A 21,882-nucleotide genomic window follows, 5' to 3' on the forward strand; every position below is an offset into this window, starting at 1 on the left:
AACATAAGGCTTAAACTCACAACCCCAAGACCAAGATTAGGGTTGCATTTTCTACCGACTGAGCCAGCCAAGCACCACTGAACAAATTTTTAAAATCATGATTATTGTTCATACTAATACTAATTCTGATTTCTCTTTGATAAAAATAAAAAGTTTTAAGCAAAAATGAATGTTTCTAAATTCAGAGGAAGCTATTCAAATAAATGAATCAGAAGTCATTATATACCTACAATATGAAAAATTTCTCTGCAGAAAAACAAAATATTATAGGCCAAGCTGGTTTCTTGCAAATTCATTTAGAGCAGTTTCAGATTTATGTATTTAATAAAGCTGGATCCAACTTATGTATTAAATGTCCTTCATTGTACAGTGATGTCCCAGTGACTGCCTGGGAAAGAATGATGGAATTTTATTTATTGTTTCTGCTGTATCAGTCATTTCTATAAATAACTTTCTAATGGGATACAATATATGTTTTTAATAGTTTTTTATAATAGTAAGAGTTAATATTTATTGAGTGCTTTCTGTATGCCAGTGACTGTTGTGTAAACAATCCATGGATTATCTCATGTAATCCTCATTACAACAATTTAATGATCTTACTATTTTACAGATGTGGTAGAGGCCCAGGAGAAGGTTGCAAAACTAGTAAGTAGTGGAGCTAGAAGTCACACACCAGTAGTGTGACTCCAAAGCTTGCATTCTAAAACCCTCACTACTCAAAATGTGGTCCCTGGACCAGCAGAATCACCATTAGCTGGGAACTTGTTAGAAATGAAAAATCACAGACCTACTGAAAATCTACATTTTTAACAAGATTCCCAGGTTATTAACTTTGAGAGAACAGTTCTAAACCACTATGGTCTCCTGCCCTTCTATATATGCAGAATAAATTTTTTTAGGTTTTTTTTTTTTTTTAATGTTTATTTATTTTTGAGAGGGAGAAAGACAGAGCGTGAGTGGGGGAGGGGGGAGAGAGAGAGAGGGAGATACAGAATCTGAAGCAGGCTCCAGGCTCTGAGCTGTCAGCACAGAGCCCAATGCGGGGCTTGAACCCATGAACCGTGAGATCATGACCTGATCAGAAGTTGGATGCTAAACCAACTGAGCCACCCAGGCGCCCCAGAATAAAATTTTTTAAACTGATTTCTATTTTTATCTGCAGTGTAATACTGAATGCTCATCTTTATGCTGTTTTGGGTATTCCTATTATATGTAAAGTGTATTATAAAGAAATCTGACAAGTAAACATGAGCAGCCATCCGAGGTTAGACCCCAAGTTATCTTGAAATCAGTTGTATAAAGAGTGGGGGGGGAAGGGGAGGAAATGGGGCTGACATCCCATAGTGTAAAGGGCAAGAGGTCTTTTCTCTCCACAATAGCACCTAACTACTCCAACACCCGAGACTTTCTTACAAGCACAGTGTAGCACACTGCCTTGAGTACAAATTCTAGAGACCACTGATAGGGGTTTGGATCTCAGCTCCTATTTCTAGTTTTGTGGGACCTCAGGAAAGTTAAACAGCTGTCTGTACCTTAGCTTCACCATCTGGGAAATGAGGTCTAAAATGGTTCTTATTTCACAGGATTATCGGAATGATGAAATGAGTAATCCATGTAATCCATGCAGAGGGTCTAGAACAGAGCCAGATATGAAGCAAGTGCATAAATGTTAGCTACTGTAGTTTAATGTTGCTATGATTTCCATCTTAGAATAGAATAGATTCATATCATATACTTCTTGGTTCTCAGTTGGTAATAAATTGACAGATACTGTTGTTAGCATAGCTCATCACATAAAGGGATATCTTTGCTGTTATTGTCCAAACCATAAACTTCAGTATTTGGATTTTTCTGAAAAATATCTCATTGAGGCACTTCCTGCCTGTGAGTTCTGCTAAAGGCCACTTGATTGTGGTACTTAACCAGTTAAGTCCAGTGAAATCAGGTGAAAATAAAAATGAAATATGTTAATATATTGAATTCTTAAATATGTATGCTTTTAAACTGAATAAAGATAATGAGAACTGTAAATCCATTTGGCCAACTACTTGCATAAGTAATAGAGGAAAAATTAAGTGGATAAAGAATATTTGAGGTGCCTGGTTGGCTCAGTCTGTTCAGCATCTGACTGTTAATTTTGGCTCAGTTCATGATCTCAGCATTGTGGGATGGAGCCACATCAGGCTCTGTTCAGATGAGTGTGGGGCCTGCTTAAGATTCTCTCTCTGTCTCTGAAAAAAAAAAAAATAATAATAACATTTAAAAAAAGAAAAAAGAATGTTTAAAGGCTGAAGACTCCAGAAGCTTCTTTGTTTCCTTTGGGGAAACCCAATTCTGAAATTAATCATGATAGTCTCTGGGGGAGTAATGGTTTAGTGTGCAGGTACTCCCTTAACTTTTCAAGAATGTGTCTAATATGTGAAGTGAGATTGCATGTTCCTGGAAAGTAACATTTTGAAAGCTGACTTGTGAAAGGCACTGAGATAAAAATAGTTGGTGAAAAGAATGCCCTGGGAAACTTAAATTGCCAATGTCAAGACCCATACCTAGAGAGTTTAATTCACTAAGGCCTGGGATGAGACCCAGGTATTTGAATTTTTAACAGTTGCTGGGGTGATTCTGCTTCAATTAGTCTTGGACTACACTTTGAGAAACACTACAATAGAGTCAAGGACACAAATTTGATGCTATTTTTTTTCCATTTTCTTTATCTTCTTGGTTCTATTCTACTCCCTGTTAGTGGTCCCATGCCAGTCCTTAATTTTCTGCTTTTTTTTCTTTTTTACCCTTTCTCAAAAAAACATTTCCTCTGGATTGATTAGTCATGTCTTTATGGATGGTTCTACAAAATGATCACAAAGGTCTCTTTAAAAAAAAAAAGGGGGGCGCCTGGGTGGCGCAGTCGGTTAAGCGTCCGACTTCAGCCAGGTCACGATCTCGCGGTCCGTGAGTTCGAGCCCCGCGTCAGGCTCTGGGCTGATGGCTCGGAGCCTGGAGCCTGTTTCCGATTCTGTGTCTCCCTCTCTCTCTGCCCCTCCCCCGTTCATGCTCTGTCTCTCTCTGTCCCAAAAATAAATAAAAAACGTTGGAAAAAAAAAAAAAAAAAAAAAAAAAAGTTTATCTTGAGAGAGAAAGAACACCAGCACTGAGAGCCCACCCAAGAGTGGGGGAGGGGCAGAGAGAGAGGGAGAGAGTGAATCCCAAGCAAGCTCTGCATTGTCAGCCCGGAGCCCAAAGTGAGTCTCCATCCCATGAACCTCAAGACCTGAGCTGAAATTAAGAGGTAGATGTCTAACTGATTGAGCCACCGAGACATTCCCAAGGTCTCTCTTTAATCTAAAAATCTTTAAGCCAAAATGCAGGTGCTTAAATCATTCTAGAGGCTGTGGGTGCATTAAAAAATAAATAAAAATGAAGAAAGAAAAAGGAGTAGAATAGAGAATAGAAATCAAAGCAAGAATTAAGGATCAGTAGTGGTTCATGAAACCTATGTTTAAGATGAGTATGTGCACACATACACATGAGTTTGCAATGCACTTATTTTAGAGAGAGCACACAAGTACTTTTTAACCTGTGAATCATAGTCCAAAATTTTTTTAAGATACTGTCTGAGTCTTGGTATTCCAGACTTCAGTGTGACATTGTTAATGATATGTTTTCTCATGCATTCACCTCATGTATCGCCTCCATCTCTACTCTGGACATTTCCATTTGTATAATACACTCAAAATCATCTGTGTAAAACTACATTTGCCGTGTCTTCTTATCACCATTTACCTCCTATATTTTATATCTATTCATAACTTCATCCAGATTAAAGTTTCAGAATTTCCTTTGTAATAATTTAGCTCCTTCTCGTTTGTCTATCCTTATGCCCCAACCAGTAGAAAACGTATGGGTGACCATGGTAGTGACCCACCCCTCAGCTAGCTCCTCAAAGGCTAGCATGGACATACACTAGATGGTATCTATAACCGCCTTCAGCAAGGCTGTAAGAGCCCTTGACAGCAAGCATCCCCTGCTCTGTTTGATGCCCATCTTTTTACAATTAGTTTTTTCCTGCCCTGAGTTTTATTGCCCAGGAATACCCACACCTTGGCTTTCACTCTTTGCTAGCTTCTAATGACACATCCACACATCTCCTATCTCTTACGGTGCCTTTATAATTTTCATATTGTCCTGTTTGGTTTCTCTAATGACTTGGGTCTAAAATCCAAGCTTGGGACATGTGACACATGTACCTGGGACATGTGACACCTGCCTGGTTTTCTCTCAGCTATACTTGCCTGCCTCATTCAGCAACCCAAGTTTTATACTCTGGAAAGTCATTTCAAAAACCATCTTTCCTTTTCTCGTGGCCCATCATCCTCTTCCTATTCATCATCACCTTCATGTGGGTTAATTCACTATCTTAATTGTTCTTCCTGCCTCTGTTCTCTCATCTTAACACTGAAAAATATTTATTCAACATTAGTTAGGTACTGCCTTAGTAAAACACACAAAAAAAAACAAAAAGAAAAAAACACAAGAAAAAACAAAAACACTCTGACTCCCTATTTTGTATAGGATTTACAAAATAAAGCCCAAATATTTTCCTTCTAGAGGAAAAAAAAACCTTAGCATACCTTTTCAATTTTTTTTTTTTTTTAAGTACGTTCTAGGCCCAACATGGGGCTTGAACTCATGACCTTGAGATCAAGAGTTATATGCTCTACTGACTAAGCGAGTCAGGTGCCCCAAACCTGTTTGGTTTTATTTTTCACTATTTTCATCTGTGAGTTTTCTGCTCTGTCTTGCCCGAACAGTCCCATTTATGCTCTAGGGATGTTCTAATCACTTTAATTACCAGGGGCCCCTCTTGGTGGTGGTTCATGAATCTGGAGCAGGTAGTTGTGGCTGGGGTTTAGGAGTGTGTCCTAGTACATACAAAGAAACCTCAAGATGGGAACCTCAGGGCACCTGGTGGCTCAGTTGGTTAAGTGGCTCTTGATTTTGGCCCAGGTCCTGATCTAACGGTGTTGCAAAAGACCTCACCCTCCCCCCAACTCCACCGCGAGGTGGGCATAGAGCCTATTTAGGATTCTCTGTCTCTCTGCCCCTTCCCCACTCATGCATACATCCTTGCACATGCGCTCTCTCAAAAACAAAACAAGACAGAACAAAAGATGGGGACCTAATTATATATTGGTAATAAGCAAGTTATTAAGAAGAGTCTAGGTTCTGGAAGAGAATAGAAATGAGCAGGAGACAAACTTATTATTTACTTCTCAAGTTAACTGGCTAAGGCTTCTTATGTCCTCTCTTCACTAGTTGTTGGATTGTTCCAGATTAGGAGAAGGCTTCAACCTACATGTGGTGAGAGATTAAATGTCTTCAACTGTGGAGCCTGGGAGGCTGTAGATTTTAGAAGATCACTGGGCTCCCACCTTCAGGAAATGCCTTTATCTTACTTTTTCTTGGTGGCTTGACTTCTCTATCTCCATCTGCCTCGAAGGAACTTCCCACTGTAGGATTCTAGGTCATTTGTTACTTGAACCATTCAGTTGATACTAAATTAGCTAAGGCAGTATTTTTTGTATTTTTAAAATTTTTTTCCATTTTTTTTTTCAAATTTATTTATTTTGGGAGAGAGAGAGAATGTGTGTGGGAGTTGGGGAGAGGGGCAGAGAGAGAATCCCTAGCAGGCTGCATGCTGTCAGTGCAGGTACCCGATGTAGGGCTCCATGTCTTGAACCAAACCATGAGATCGTGATGTGAGCTGAAATCAAGAGTCAGACGCTTAGCTGACTGAGCCACCCCAGTGCCCCAAATTTGTTTTTGCTTTTTGTGTCAGAATTAAGACATGCTCATTATAAGTTCAGATAGATAAAGGAAGTTACTAAGAGTAAAAATTTCTTTTTTCCCTGTCCCATTTTAGTTCCATTGCCCATATATTAGCACTGTTACTAGCTTGTTGACTATCATTCGTGATATTTTGGGATGATTTGTTTTTTTCAAAAGCGTTTTAACTATACCATGCTATATATGTACTTCTACAACTTACTATTTTTTTAATGAAATAATGCAGCTCTTTGGAATCTTTTTATGTCATGCCATACAGAGCTATATTATCATTTTTATATGTACATAAGTTCTTTTACTTGTTATATTTTTATTTAAAATATTACATATAGTGATAACATATCATATATTGAGTTTGCCCAAGATAGTCTCAATTTATGCCTTTTGTCCTAGTATTTCATCTGGTTTAGCATTTGTCCCCGATTTTTCATTTTTGAATAAAATATTATTTAATAGTTGCATGTAAACCAGCTTAGGTTTAGGTAAACCTATATTTTGTATTTCTACATTCTGACATAATCTCATATGTGAGATTCCAGTGTACTAAACGGAATTCTCACTTTACCATATGGCTAAGTTGGCAATCTCCCATTTCCCTTTTCCACATCCTTTCTGGAAGTAATAATTGCTTAACACACCTTTTTCAAGGGTAACATGAGGGTGCTTGCTGATAAAATGAATGTGCTCTGGCATGAGCAGTTAGGTACAGCTAACTTTTTCAGGCTTTGGGTGGTGGTGGTGGCAGAAGTATTTGATGCTGCTCCTTCTGCTGGACACTTGATATGTCAGCCACTTGGTGCTCAGCCCATGCCCTTGCCCATGGGTAGCACCACATTTGCCAGCTTTTGTTCAGTCTCGCCAATGGAGTGAATGCAGCCTGAAATCTATTGCCACAAGTTTTTTATCATGTATCATAAATCTACAACTACTTTTATTGTTGAGTAACACATTTTTATTTTGTAATAACCCTTTTAGTGGCATTGATTTCAAACACAACATGCATGCGCATGCACACACACACAGCAGTGCACATTTAACAGCATGGAATTTTGTTTAACTTATGGAGTTGAAATAATGTGTAACTCAAACTATGGGGGCTATAATGACATCACTGATCACATGAAAATAAGAACACATGCTTCTGCTGATGAATCAGCAACATCTATTGCACAGTCATATTTTAAGGTTGTGCCTGAAAATGCTACATTTAATAACTCACCTGCAGAAGGTACATTTGTGTGCCACTCTGTGAAACCTTACTTTTTATTTAGATCAAGTGGTTCTTCTAAGTTAACTTCTCTCATTTTCAGTTACAGGTCTTCTTGTTCATATAAGAAAGGTGAATCAATAACTATTAATGTGTTGGCTCCATTAATAGAACCTTATCAACAGTTAAATAATGCCAATTTTAAATCAGTATCATTGGATATTTCTAATAAAAGATTAATTCCAATAATGGTTCAAATTTCATGTCTAATTCATGAAATTAAAGTAGAGCATTTATTTTTTACCTATTTATTGTAGTTTATTTTTAAAAAATATTTATTTATTTATTTATTTTTTCAATATATGAAATTTATTGTCAAAATGGTTTCCATACAACACCCAGTGCTCATCCCAAAAGGTGCCCTCCTCAATACCCATCACCCACCCTCCCCTCCCTCCCACCTCCCATCAACCCTCAGTTTGTTCTCAGTTTTTAAGAGTCTCTTATGCTTTGGCTCTCTCCCACTCTAACCTCTTTTTTTTTTTTTTCTCCTTCCCCTCCCCCATGGGTTTCTGTTAAGTTTCTCAGGATCCACATAAGAGTGAACACATATGGTATCTATCTTTCTCTGTATGGCTTATTTCACTTAGCATCACACTCTCCAGTTCCATCCACGTTGCTACAAAGGGCCATATTTCGTTCTTTCTCATTGCCACGTAGTACTCCATTATGTATATAAACCACAATTTCTTTATCCATTCATCAGTTGATGGACATTTAGGCTCTTTCCATAATTTGGCTATTGTTGAGAGTGCTGCTATAAACATTGGGGTACAAGTGTCCCTATGCATGAGCATTCCTGTATCCCTTGGGTAAATTCCTAGCAGTGCTATGGCTGGGTCATAGGGTAGGTCTATTTTTAATTTTCTGAGGAACCTCCACACTGCTTTCCAGAGTGGCTGCACCAATTTGCATTCCCACCAACAGTGCAAGAGGGTTTCCGTTTCTCCACATCCTCTCCAGCATCTATAGTCTCCTGATTTGTTCATTTTGGCCACTCTGACTGGCGTGAGGTGATATCTGAGTGTGGTTTTGATTTGTATTTCCCTGATAAGGAGCGACATTGAGCATCTTTTCATGTGCCTGTTGGCCATCCAGATGTCTTCTTTAGAGAAGTGTCTATTCATGTTTTCTGCCCATTTCTTCACTGGATTATTTGTTTTTCAGGTGTGGAGTTTGGTGAGCTCTTTATAGATTTTGGATACTAGCCCTTTGTCCGATATGTCATTTGCAAATATCTTTTCCCATTCCGTTGATTGCCTTTTAGTTTTGTTGGTTGTTTCCTTTGCTGTGCAGAAGCTTTTTATCTTCATAAGGTCCCAGTAATTGATTTTTGCTTTTAATCCCCTTGCCTTTGGGGATGTGTCAAGTAAGAGATTGCTACAGCTGAGGTCAAAGAGGTCTTTTCCTGCTTTCTCCTCTAGGGTTTTGATGGTTTCCTGTCTCACATTCAGGTCCTTTATCCATTTTGAGTTTATTTTTGTGAAGGGTGTGAGAAAGTGTCTAGTTTCAACCCTCTGCATGTTGCTGTCCAGTTCTCCCAGCACCATTTGTTAAAGAGACTGTCTTTTTTCCATTGGATGTTCTTTCCTGCTTTGTCAAAGATGAGTTGGCCATACGTTTTTGGGTCTAGTTCTGGGATTTCTATCCTATTCCATTGGTCTATGTGTCTGTTTTTGTGCCAAAAAAATATTTATTTTTAAGGAGAGAGAGAGAGAGAGAGCTGGGAAGGGGCAGAGAGGAAAGGAGAGAGAGAATCCCAAGCAGGCTCCACACTGTTAGCACAGAGCCTGACACGGGGCTTGATCTCACCATCCATAAGACACTACCTGTGCCGAACCAAGAGTCAGAGGCTTAACCGACTGAACCTCCCAGGTGCCCCAAAAGTAAAGCATTTAGACGTTCATTCTCTAAACAGTGAAATACTTGGCATTATTGTGGATCCTACTATAAATTGAATTCCAAACTGCAACATGATAAAATTTTTTGGTCTTAGTGATATTAAAAATATGTTGTAGTAGAACACAACACCATAAAAAATTTAAGTAAATATAGAACCTATGAAGAGAACCTATACTTGGAATATGTTGTGATGCCATGGTAACTCATAATTATACCCCAAATACTCTGCAAATTTACCAATCTAAATAGGAGATGTGGTTGTCAAAAAGACAAATATGTTTATACACAAGATAACCAGCCTTAACTTTTTATGATTAGACTGCTGTTGAAGAAAATAAAAATAACTTAAGCATGGAAGTATGCACTTTTTATTTTTGGATTTAGAAATATTTGAAACTTTGAAGAATTTCAGTATTTTGGAAATTGACTTTAAGTGCTTATCATGGTATTAAATACTCTTATAACATTACCCTTTAAATTTTTTGTTTCATTTTCTTTAAAATCTATATGAAATCTTTAATCAGAGTGTTCAACAAATGGTGGAAAAAAAAATCAATTTTATATGATGCATTTAGGGAATTGAATTGAAACCAATGCTCAAAAATAAATAGGAAGACCATGAAATGTATCCCTATGAAATTAAAGGGAAGACTGAACAAATTAAATGATGAGAACTCAAATGGTCTACAAGATTTAATTGTGAAATTCCATAATTGTGTTTTGAAATATGCAGACTAATAAGAAACATCTTTTGCTGGAGTTTATATTTTTAATTGGATAAATTGATATTCCAGCTCAGAGTAAAGTTGAACTGAGAAAGCCTGCAGCATCTAAGTTTAGCAAAACATTGAAACTAATCATAAATACGTGATGAGGTTTTTTTAATTTCAGAAATTTAATTTATATGTATTTGAGTTTTGTTTATTGATCATAGTCTCCATGGAGGAAAAAAATATTTATACAAAGAGCCCAAGCCACTACCTTTAAGAACATTTAGGCTAAGTATTAATATATTTTATTAATAAAAATTCAAACTGAGGTATTTTCCATTTAGTAAAATTTGCTGTGAACTTAATAAATTTACCAAGTAACTTAACATCTGAGGGAGACTATACAGGTATCAACAATTTAAAATTTACCAACCCTAAAATGCAGTTTAGAAAAATATAAAAAATATATAATCATAAAAAATACTTTTCTCAGAAAAGTATCTGAGAGACAGATATAGCTAAGAAATTATTTAAAGCATATGGAAATGAATCATGTATATTTTTTAAATATTCAAATAACATAAACTTTTTACTTTAATCACAGATACAAGAATTCTTTAGAAAGCATGTGTTTTTTTTAGTTTATTTATTTATTTTGAAAGAGAGAGCGAGAGTCAGTGGGGTAGGAGCAGAGAGAGGGAGAGAGAGAATCCCAAGCAGTCTCTGCACTATCAGCGCAGAGCCCTATGTGGAGCTTGAATTCAGGAACAGTGAGATGATGACCTGAGCTGAAGTTGAATGCTTAAGTGAATGAGCCACCAAGGTACCCTGAAAGCATGTAATTTTTGAAAGTAGTGTTTGAATATAATTATTAATGTAGATTGTAAGTCCACAGATAAAGTAAGACCATTTAATTGGTTAATAATCAGCATTTGAAAAATTATGTAATTTTAATTATTTTCAGTACCTTTTTTATTCTAAAAAAGACCTGGTTTGGGTGACCCCCCTCCTTGCCAAATTTCTCTCTACAAATTAACAAGTTCTTCTGATTTTTCTGTCTCTTAAGAGTATGATTTTTCTCCCAGTCACGGGGACTTAAAATCTTGCTATAAATGATTTCTATCTCTGTTTTACAAAAACCATTCTCTTGGGAGGATAGAGGATGAGTTAGAGGGAAATGATGAAGTTTGAACCTATTCAGGTACAATAGGATATGGATGGGTAGGAGATATAAGAGAAGACTGATCATTTGGCTATGAGATTAATGAGAAAATGGTAGAATGTGTAAGATGACTCCCACTCACAGACATGAGTACCCGAGTTGATAGTGGGGCTGTTAACTATCATAGGGACCTCAAGAGAAGAAGGAAACTTCGGAGGGAAGATAATAAGATGGTCTGGGGACATGTTGAGTTTAAGGTATCTGTGGGCCATCCAAGGGAGTTATCCAGTATGAAGTCGGATAGGTAGAGCAGGTGCTCCAAAACACAGGTTGTAGCAGAGGACATGGATAGAGATTAATTTGACCAAGAGGAAGATTAAGAAATGAGTAAAGGACACAGCTGTGGTGTCCAACATAGCAGTGGGAAAGGAACAGGGCTCCAATAGGCAATGGTTTGGCCTATGGAGAAGGGAGAACCCAAGATTAATGCCAAGTGTAACAGGTTGGAGGGAAGATTTGACATCTGGCAATTGTGAGGTTCTAATAACTGTAGGAGGAATTTAGGCCTAGCTTAGACAGGAAATGGTCCAAGAAATGTCTTATCATTTGGAACTTTCAGATTCAAATTCAATAAATTAAACTTCCAAGGTATAATGCTCTTTAGTATAGTTTTACACTGTAACTTTTATTCTAATACTTTTCTACAAACTTAGTATTATTATTTCTTTTTACTATAACTTTTTTTCGGAGTTTTACTTTGTACATGGGCACATTGATTAGTATAGAGTGGACTTTAAAAAATATTATTATTATTAATTTTTATTATTATTATTATTATTTTATTGTTAAGGAATCCACTTCTGTGACTACACCCGACTCTAGATTTTCTGGTTATGAGCACTGTATTCTCTTCCTGACTCAGCTGAAAACCCAGACTCATGAAGTCCCAATCCCTGTATCCCTAGGGATGGATGCCAAAGCCAACCATATAGGAGGCTTTTTCAGAGGAGAACACGACTTTGTCTTCCCAGAAGACAAACCCTCTGCTTTGCTTTACGAGGCAGTTATGAACCCCAAACCACAGACAGGTTGGGACCTGTGCAGGCCTCAGTGTAGAGTGGACTTTTTTTAATGTCTTGTCAAGAACATTAGTTTTATTAAATAATTTGATGCATAGACCTTTCCTAGAAATTTGACTATTCATTGAATCAGCCCAAAAAAATCTCTTTTGATTTCACTCTTAGAATCTGTTTGTCAATAATATCCATGGATAAAATTTTAACTTTTTTTTACATTTTATTTTTACTTCCTAGCATTTTCTTTTAAAAATTATAGGGGCGCCTGGGTGGCGCAGTCGGTTAAGCGTCCGACTTCAGCCAGGTCACGATCTCGCGGTCCGTGAGTTCGAGCCCCGCGTCAGGCTCTGGGCTGATGGCTCGGAGCCTGGAGCCTGTTTCCGATTCTGTGTCTCCCTCTCTCTCTGCCCCTCCCCCTTTCATGCTATGTCTCTCTCTGTCCCCAAAAAAAAAAAAAATAAATAAATAAAAATTATATCAAAAATGTATTCTGGGGGCATCTGGCTATATCAATCGGTAGCGCATGTGACGCTTAATCTCAGGGTTGTGAGTTCAAGCCCTAAATTGGGTATGGAGACTACTTTAAAAAAATAATAATAAAAAGAATGTATTCTTACGTTCAGACTTAAGTTAGTGATTAAAACACCTAATTTAAGTAGTTTTCCTCCTATAAGGTATGCCTTCACATATGTCTTATGTGTTCATTGTGGTCCATTAGCTTTGATATATGATTTATCTTTTAGTAGAAAAATGCTAGGTTCTTTCATCACAATTACAGTCATTGGTCTGATAATCCCGTGAGTCAATCTACACAAAACAAGAAGCTCATATCAAACTCCTGGCAGGTTTAGTTAAAATTAAAATGCATGCTCAACTGTAGAGATTGTCAAGTGTGGAAATAATATTTGTCCAGCTGGACAGCTTTCTTTTGTAGTTGCTAAATGAAAGTTGAGATTCTGTCTGCTCCTTGAAAGCTTCTGTGTCATGAAGGTAATTTGGACTGTTTGTGGTTTGACAGGGATTATTAAAATCAGATGAAGTGAAGGGAAGCAAGTGTGAGAAAGCAAAATTGACACTGACACTCTCTATTATTTGCCGCTTGGATCATGATGACTATGTTGATATGATAGATTCACTGTTGAGATATGTTAAGCAGCAAATAAAGTAAAAAGCGAGTATAGTGATGGATTTTCAGATTTAACATGAAGAAATCCTATATGTACTTTCACTGATTGCTTTTTAAATAGATTTTCAGGTCATTTCATATGAATCCGCTTTAACCAACAACAAATTATACTTCTATTGTACTATAGAATTAAAACATATTCTGCAAAGGCAATAAAACAGAAGATTAAATATTAGAGAAATAGATCACATGACTAAAATAATAGAAGTTTAAAACTAGAAGGGTCCTTAGAGACACTTTTTATCTAATTTCCTTTTTTTCATAAATGGAAACTGGAAAGGGTTTCAAGTTACCACATTTAAATTTTATTTGATAGCTTAAATGTTAAATCCTGGTTTTTCACAAGTATATTTTCTTACCTCTTCACAATTTTTAAAAAATGGTTTAAGTTGTTAAAAAGCATTTAAAAAATGATTTAAGCCACAATTTTCTTTGTTTGAAGATAATAAGTGTTATAATTATATGTGGTCTATAAACAATATTATATACATAGATGAAGTAAATGTGTTCCATAAATATGATTTCTGCTGCAAACATCCTTAGCAGAGGGAGTTTATAGCCAGGAGGCTATTTCAAATTGTTAATCAAGGACAGTTATGGTAGAAAAATATAATTAAATATGAAGAACTATATACATAAAAAAAGATAAAAAGCCTGGGTTGTCCTATGCATTGTACAAAACCTACAGTGGTATTTAAGCATGGTAATGAATTGTCTGATTTGGTTTTTAAAACAATAAGTTGAATGCCAATATGCAAGTTGGAACCCAACTCAGTGTCCTACAATTCAGTTTAATTCAATTCTGACACTGTCTGGGGTTAACACAAACCCCACAAAGTTAATGGCTCAGTCCCGCAAGGCTGTCCCCACTTTATGTGAGAACATCAAGTGACACCTCTCCAGGGGATGTCTACTTCCACCCTGCTGACTACAAATTTGAGGGTTCCCACAGTCCCCTCTTCAGGTTCAATAGGTCATTAGACTGACACACAGAACTTAGTAAAATGCTGCAGTTCTGGTTACAATATTTTTAGAAAGGCTACAACTTAGGAATGGCCACATGGAAGAGATGCATAGGACAAAGTAAGGAAGGAACTAGGGGAGACAAGGAGCAATAACCAAATATATATTTCTTATGAAGGCACAAGATGTGAATTTTGGAGGCCAGATAGGAGGTTTTTCTGTTTTTTTCAGCAATAAATAATGCCATAGGTAGGACACTGGAAGCACATAGAGGGAGAAGTCAAATTTGAGAGCATTTGGTTACCATTTACTATATTAGAGGAAAAAAAGGTCAAAGAATTTGGTGACCATTTAAGGCAGAGTTTAGCAAACTTTTTCTGTTAAAGGCCAGATAGTAAATATTTTGGGATTTATGGACTACATGTGGCCACTGTAGCATATCCTTTTTGTTTGTTTTTATTTTTACAACTCTTGAGAAATGTAAAAACCATTCATAGTTGGCTGGTCAAAGAAAAAACAGACTGTGCTCTAGTTTACTGACACCTGATTTAAGTTAATAGGGCAAGGAAAAGGAATGATATTAGGTAGGTAGTGACCCTGTAGTCTAGGAAGAGAAGGCAGTGTAAGGAAAAGATTTTGAATTATATTTTGGACATGTTGAGTTTAAGGGACCTTTGAACCTGCAATGTTGAATTGCCAAGTAAGTGTTTGGAATAGTTGTTGGGGTTTTGGAGGACGAACTAGGTTTAGAGATACAGACTTTAAATTTTCAGCATAGAGATAATAGATGCATGAGGTTACTCAATAAAAAAAAAGTGTAGAATAAGGATTGAAATGGATTGAAAGGGAAAGGGAGGAAAATTTTCTATATTTCCCTTTCCAAGTCAGGCAAGGGGAATAAGGATATTTGGGAAGACTACAACATGAGAACTAATAGGAGTAGATTTTTTTTACGATCCAAGGAGAATGAAATCCAGTGAAAAAAATAAAATTTTTAAAAATTAAAATACTTTAATCTGGTAAAATTACATAAAAAGAAGCAATAGCTTTGAATGAAGAATGCATAGGGAAGTAATTAAAATGAGAAGTAAATTCTAGAGAAAACCTTGTGGTGAATATCAGTGTTTAATGCCAGAGATGAGAGAGGAGCCAATAAATATGTTTATTAGTTTAATAAAATAGTCTGGTTAATTTAAGCAAAGAAAAAAATAGTGGGTGTTTCTCAGTAGAACCGGGAGAAAATTTATTGTGTATATCTGACAGAACCAAAACAAACCCAAAAAAACAATATTTATGAACTTTCAGTCCCAGAAGGACAGAAACTAGGCAATTCTAGGGCCTCAGCCAAAAAAATGTATGCACCTTCACTTGGGAGGCTGGATTTAACTTGGATGGTGTACCTCCAAGTAGTTCCCTATTCCTGCCTTCATTCCAACTTTCAGAATTTATTTGCATCTGATGGTTCAGTTTGGGTCAGATGTCTAGCTTGGATCAGATAGTTATGACCAGGAAAGCTGGGTATGCTAGCATAGAAATTGACCACCATTTCCTATCCATATGTTGTCTGTCAGCTTAAAAAAAGAAATTTTAGCTGGTTGGCTACCTAATTTGGGGACTCCTACTGGGAGCCTGTGAATACATGTGTAAGAGGCAAGAAAAGAACTAGTACTTTGTACTAGTACTTTGGAAGATTGACAAGAGAGGAAACAACTTCTCCTCTCTTACAGAAGGAGTAGCTGTCAGTACCAAACTAGTGCAGAGATTAAGTATGAATAGGAATTGAAAAATATTTAGTCACTTTCAGTGTAAGGACAGAGACAGAAATCAGATTGCTCTGAGTTGAGAAGTAAATGAGAGATGAGGTAAAAGATTAGGGATTATGGACGCTGTTTGCTGAAGTTGGGCTATGAATGGAAGGGGGCCCTAGGGAAGGTTTTGTTTCTACAAAGCAAGAAAGTGGAACATGTTTATAGTCAGCTGAAAGGGATATTGATGATACAGGACTAGTTAATGATAACTGATGGAGCAAAGTCCTAGAAGACATAACAGGGTATTTCAGTGGATAGAGTATTCATGAAATTAATGTTAGGTTACTAATATTCCAAAATTTAGGAGAACAATATCACATTAATATGAATTGCTAATTAACACTATTAACAGCATTTTAGGAGAAATTCTAAAACCCTTGGAACATACTGTAAGACCTACATCCTTTAGGGGTGCCTGAGTGCTCAGTCTGTTGAGCCTCCAACTCTTGGTTTTGGGTCAGGTCATGATCTCACAATTCGTGAGTTTCAGCCTTGTGTTGGATTCTTCGCTGCCAGTGCAGACCCTGCTTAGGATTCTCTCTCTCTCTCTCTCTCTCTCTCTTCCTCCCATCCCCTGCTCTCTTTCTCTCTCAAAAATACATAAATAAATAGACCTAAAAAAAAAAAAAAAGACCTACGTTCTTTAGAAGCACCAATTTAGATAGAAAGTGCATACTAAGTTTAAATCATTCTCACCTAGTTATTAAAAGAAAATTCCTTAAAAATGTAATTGACGCATTTTATAAGCAATGTTTGTTATTCCTAGTTGAGAGATAATACAATTGCCTTTTTAAAAGTATACCATAACTTAAACTTTCTACTAATGCAGATGTACTACTTTCCAAATTAATAAAGCTTTTACTGTGCTTGAAATTTCATTAGTTAATCCTTAACCCTATGATTTGTGATTGTATTTAGGTCTAATCTAAAAATATAAAATTTTATAATTCTTAAGTCCTGTGAAATGCATGAGTGCTAAGTTATAAAAGAACGTGGAGATTAAAATTTCACATTATCTGGGTTTCACTGTTGTGTTAAAGCAAGAGATGGCTAGGATTGCATATTGAAGATTATAGAGTTATTAAAATGAAAATATTTTCTACAAAGAGAAATACATTGAAAAATAAAGAAAGCGATGTCAGATTTGGTGAGTAAAACATATGACAGTTAATTCTGTTTGCTTGTCAAGCTACAATAGTGTATTCTGACTGATCCTGTCAATTTCTGCTTCATACATGCACATATTTAAATTACTAATAGAGGAGTTACAAGGAAGTATTTTATATTTTATCAAGGGGGATTTTAATAGCCATAGCATGTTACTATGTGTATTTATTGGATGTATATTAATATTCTCATGCATTTAATTATAATAATCAGAATTTCCACAATTATTAATAGAAACTATAGCAGTCTGTGGTGGAAGTCCTAATACATAGATGAGAGTTGAGAAAATAAATGGAATAGAATATAAAGTTCTGTATTTCCTAATGTAAGAGTTTAATGCATAAGGAATCTTAAATGACTATCAACAAATTGAGATCCATCCTAGTTGTCTCTCAATCTTTGGAGAGGCTAAAACATTAAAATTTCAACTTCCAGTAATTGATGAAAAGAAATAAATTTCTAGTGACTTTGAAATATCATAAGGGGAAGATCTAGCTGTAAAAAATTTATTTTTGGAAATTTATAGTGATTTTAGGGATAGCTGTCAAATACATATGGCAGTAAATAAGTCAATACATATAAGATGTAAAATAGTAATTTTTTTTTTCTTTTAAGTAGAAGTCTTCACAGAGAGGCAGTTTATAGCATTGTGATTAAGGACTCTGAGTCCCAGCTTTGCCACTTCATATGTAAAGGATCTTGGGCTCACAAACCGCTCTGTGCCTCAGTTTCTATATCTTTAATATGGAGATTATAATAATACCTGACCCATAGAATCATGGTAAGAATTAAATGAGTTCATATATATAAAATACTTAGAACAATGCATGGCCCATATAACGCTATATAAAAGTTAGCTGTAATTATCATAAAAATAACTATTCAGCCATCATACTTTTAATCCATGTCTTAATGAATGAATTTACTGAACTACATAAAATTTTCAAGATTTATTGAAAGTTAAATTTTGGATTATGTAATATTGGCAAGACTTTGTGAATGATCCAGAGAACTACTTTGTGACTAGATATGGATGGAGAAGTAAAAATGAGCCAGACTGGAATAAAAGGCTGATCAGAGTTTAAGAAAGATGACCTGGGGGCGCCTGGGTGGCTCAGTCGGTTGGGCATCTGACTCTTGATCTCAGCTCTGGTCTTGATCTTGGGGTCTTGAGTTCAGGACCCACATGGAGCCTACTTTAAAAAAAAAAAAAAAAAAGATGACCTAGTCAAAGTTTATTTTCACTCTGCTACTTTTATTAAACCAACAACTCAACCTGAACCAGCAATACAACAAATAATACAAAGAATATAAAGAATACAAAGAATAATAGGTCAGGGACACATGATGTCTGTGAAGGTATGTCACCCTGTTCCTTGTGGAGGCATAATGTCCAAGGTCAGTTGATCTCACACATCTTTTGTTGAGTGAAGAGTGTGCCAAGTCAGAGAAGCCCAGAAACATGCACTCGCTGCTTCTTAGTATATTTTAGGAAGCTAGGGGGTGGTGGGTAAAACATTAGTACTGGGTATCTACCTATTGCCATGAAAGAGTATTTTGCTGCCTCACATTTCCTCTTTTCTCATATTATTTCTTGCTCAACTAGAGATTCCACATAAGCTTTTTCTTTTCTTTTCTTTTTCTTTTTTTAGAGAGAGTGAGCAAGAGAGCACAAGTGGGGAAGAGGGAGAGCATATTAAGAGGGAGAGAATCTTAAGTGGGTTCCATGCTCAGCACAGAGCCTGATGAGGTGCTCAATCCCATGACCCTGGGGTCATGACCTGAGCCGAAATCAAGAGCCAGCAGCTCAACCAACCGAGCCACCCAGATGCCCCAGATTCTGCATAAGCCTTTCATGTAACAGTCCTGGGAAAGGGCAAAGGAAATCATTTAAAATGGCTTTGAGTGCATGATATAAGAAAAATGATGGTATTAATGAATAAAGTACTCCATTGGAAGAGTTAATAGGCGGGGGGGGGGGGGGGGGGGAGTTAGAAATACGTCCTACTCCTTCCGTTCCTTAAAGAATACAACAAATTTATAGCCAGAGGAAATCTCAGAGCCTAATAAATCCATCCATCTCATTTTATAAATGAGGAATGTGAGCTCTCCCTCTTGAGAGATCAAGTGTCTTACTCAAAGTCATTAACAGAATGAGGATCTGAACTCAAACCTACTGATTCTTTGATTCAATGGTGTTTAGGGTTAAATGTGTTTTAGTATAGTGTAACATTTTGAAATTTGTTTAATTAAATGTGGAGCATAAATTTTTAATTAATGAAAACATTTCCTTACCATGCTGATTAAAAGTGGTTTTTTTTTAGGCTAGACAGTAGGACTTCAGGTAAAGTAGAGGTGGCAGACACATTAAGTCCACAGTTTGGGCTGAGAATCTCAGGCATCTGACCTTCCTCACTGGGCTTTTCCACAGAGGAGAAATCACATGGTCCTACAGTTTCTGTTTTACTAACTCATTTTCAGTGTAGATTTCTTCCCACTGGTTGGGTTTTCTTTTTTCACTTTTTTAAAAGTGTATAGTTGAGAAAAGTGTATGCATGAGAAAACATGCATTTGTTTGGTTACACAAAAAAAAAATGACACTCTGGATTTTTATTCTTGAAGAAACAGAAAAAAAAAAAGGATAAAATGAGGATTCTAATCATATGTGTTTAAATAATGAAAAAGAGACCCTAGGTTAGAAAGTATTGTTTTAAAATATGGTAAAAGACAAGATTCCGAAATTACTTTCGTGAACTTTCTTTTGATCACATGAGGTTTGATTTTTTTTATTGCTTTATTTTAATGTTTTCTGGCTGTGCTTATAATATGTACATATTTTATTGTAGTCACTGTTCTTAGGAATTTATAGCTCAACTGCTATAATTTGCCTATGGCTGAAACTTGATCTACAGATGTTTGGCTCAGATATAATTCTTCAAACATTACTCATTTTTAAAAGGCAATAATTAATATTAGATTGGCTGTTAATACTTGTTTGAAATATTAAGCACTGGTTTTTTAATCTTATGCCAAAAATGATCAGAAACATTACAGGAGAATGAATATTTAAAAATAGTACTGTGGAATGACAATTTCAAAAAGAAAGCATACTTTAAAAAGTTTCAGCTCCCATTTTTGATTGATCTTGGATTAGGTTAAGCTACACAGCTTTACAGTTTCTTCCTCTTTCCACCTATAATTTTTTAAATTTTTTAAAATTTATTTTGAGAGAGAGCACAAGTGAGTGGGCTCAGGGCAGAGAGAGAGAAAGGGAGAGAGAGAGAATCCCAAGGAGGTTCTGCACTGTCAGCACAGAGCCCAATGTGGGACTCAAGCTCACAAACTGGGAGATCATGACCTGAGCCAAAATCAAGAGTTGGATGCTCACCCAGCTGAGCCACCCAGGCGCCCCTCCCCCTAAATTTTTTAAAGGTTGGTCTATGTTTCTGAAATACCACTGAGGTATTTGTCAAGTTACATTAGTCCCTTAATAACTCACTTTTTTGGGGCGCCTGGGTGGCTCAGTCGGTTAAGCGTCGGACTTCAGCCAGGTCACGATCTCGCGGTCAGCAAGTTCGAGCCCTGCGTCGGGCTCTGGGCTGATGGCTCAGAGCCTGGAGCCTGCTTCTGATTCTGTGTCTCCCTCTCTCTCTGCCCCTCCCCCGTTCATGCTCTGTCTCTCTCTGTCTCAAAAATAAATAAAAAAAAAACGTTTAAAAAATTAAAACAAAAATAATTCACTTTTTTGTTGTTGAGGTCCTACTTAGTTATGTCTTACTTAGAGAATAGAGTGCTCTTTCTACTGGCTCCCTTGTTTATTGTCTTATGTTTTTACTGTCTCTGCTCCTTTAGAGGAGAGACTGTCAATCTCCCTTTCATGATACCCTCATGAGGCCCCGGCACAGTGTCACACGGTGGACCCGCAGAGTGCTTGAAAGGACATGGAAGGTCTGGTGTCTGTGCTCATGCGCATTCAGTCCTTTTTTGTCACCACATTCCTGCAGGGATCACTGCCATTCCATTGAGAAAACTTTAAATTCACACTTTGTAGCATCACTTACACAGGCTACTCTCCCTTTTTAATTTATTTCTTCTGTTGGTCCTGTGCATCTCTATTTGTTCAGGTTAATTTTCTCATCCTATTTGTTCTATTTTGCCAATCAAGTTTTCTCTCTTATCCTTGCTCTCTCTTTACCTATAAATGTCATTCTTGCTTCTCATGTCTTTCATGACCATGGAACCATATCTTAAATACAAAAGCATCATAGATCTATGGTGGTCACATGAAAATTCTGAACCATCATCATTCTGGTACCCTGTTGTTACCAAGTGGCACTTCTTTAATGTATTATTTGTATTTATTGATTAACTTATCTACTGAGGTTAGATAGAGAAAAATCACACAACTCTGTATCGGGAATCCTTCAAAATGATGTCACCAACCCCATCTGAATGTTCAACATGTTTCAGCCCATTATTGTTTTACTCCATTTCAATGAAAGACATAACATACATTTAATACCAACATAGCACAGAACAGCACATTTTCCTTTAACAGCATTTGCAAGCACAAATACCACAAAATAATACAAAAAGTTTAGTGAAATGGTAGTCAAGAGATATTTAGGGATTATGTAAGTTTTGAATTTGATTTTGAGAATAATGATGAATTCAAATTGGCAAGAGAGGTGTTAAGGTTCGAAGAGGTTTCAAATGAAGACAAAATGTAAGATCAAAAGCCCCATGAGAGCAGGCATAATTTCTTTTTAAAATATTTGTCTTCATTATATATGTCTT

General features: G+C 36.5%; 1 protein-coding gene across 4 annotated transcripts in view; it reads left to right on the plus strand.

Moving 5' to 3' along the window:
* KIAA0825 (KIAA0825 ortholog) overlaps positions 1-21,882 on the plus strand; it is a 386,168-nt gene that overhangs the window by 21,867 nt on the left and 342,419 nt on the right. Inside the window, exon 3 of one of the 4 annotated variants that reach the window (XM_060637682.3) lies at positions 614-648. The exons of the other annotated variants lie outside the window; for them this stretch is intronic. The gene's annotated coding sequence lies outside the window, so the exon portion shown is untranslated. The remainder of the gene's footprint in view (positions 1-613; positions 649-21,882) is intronic. 4 annotated transcript variants of the gene reach the window in all.

This window comes from Panthera onca, chromosome A1 (genome assembly GCF_046562875.1).
Source record: "Panthera onca isolate mPanOnc1 chromosome A1, mPanOnc1 haplotype 2, whole genome shotgun sequence".
NCBI classification, from domain to species: domain Eukaryota; kingdom Metazoa; phylum Chordata; class Mammalia; order Carnivora; family Felidae; genus Panthera; species Panthera onca.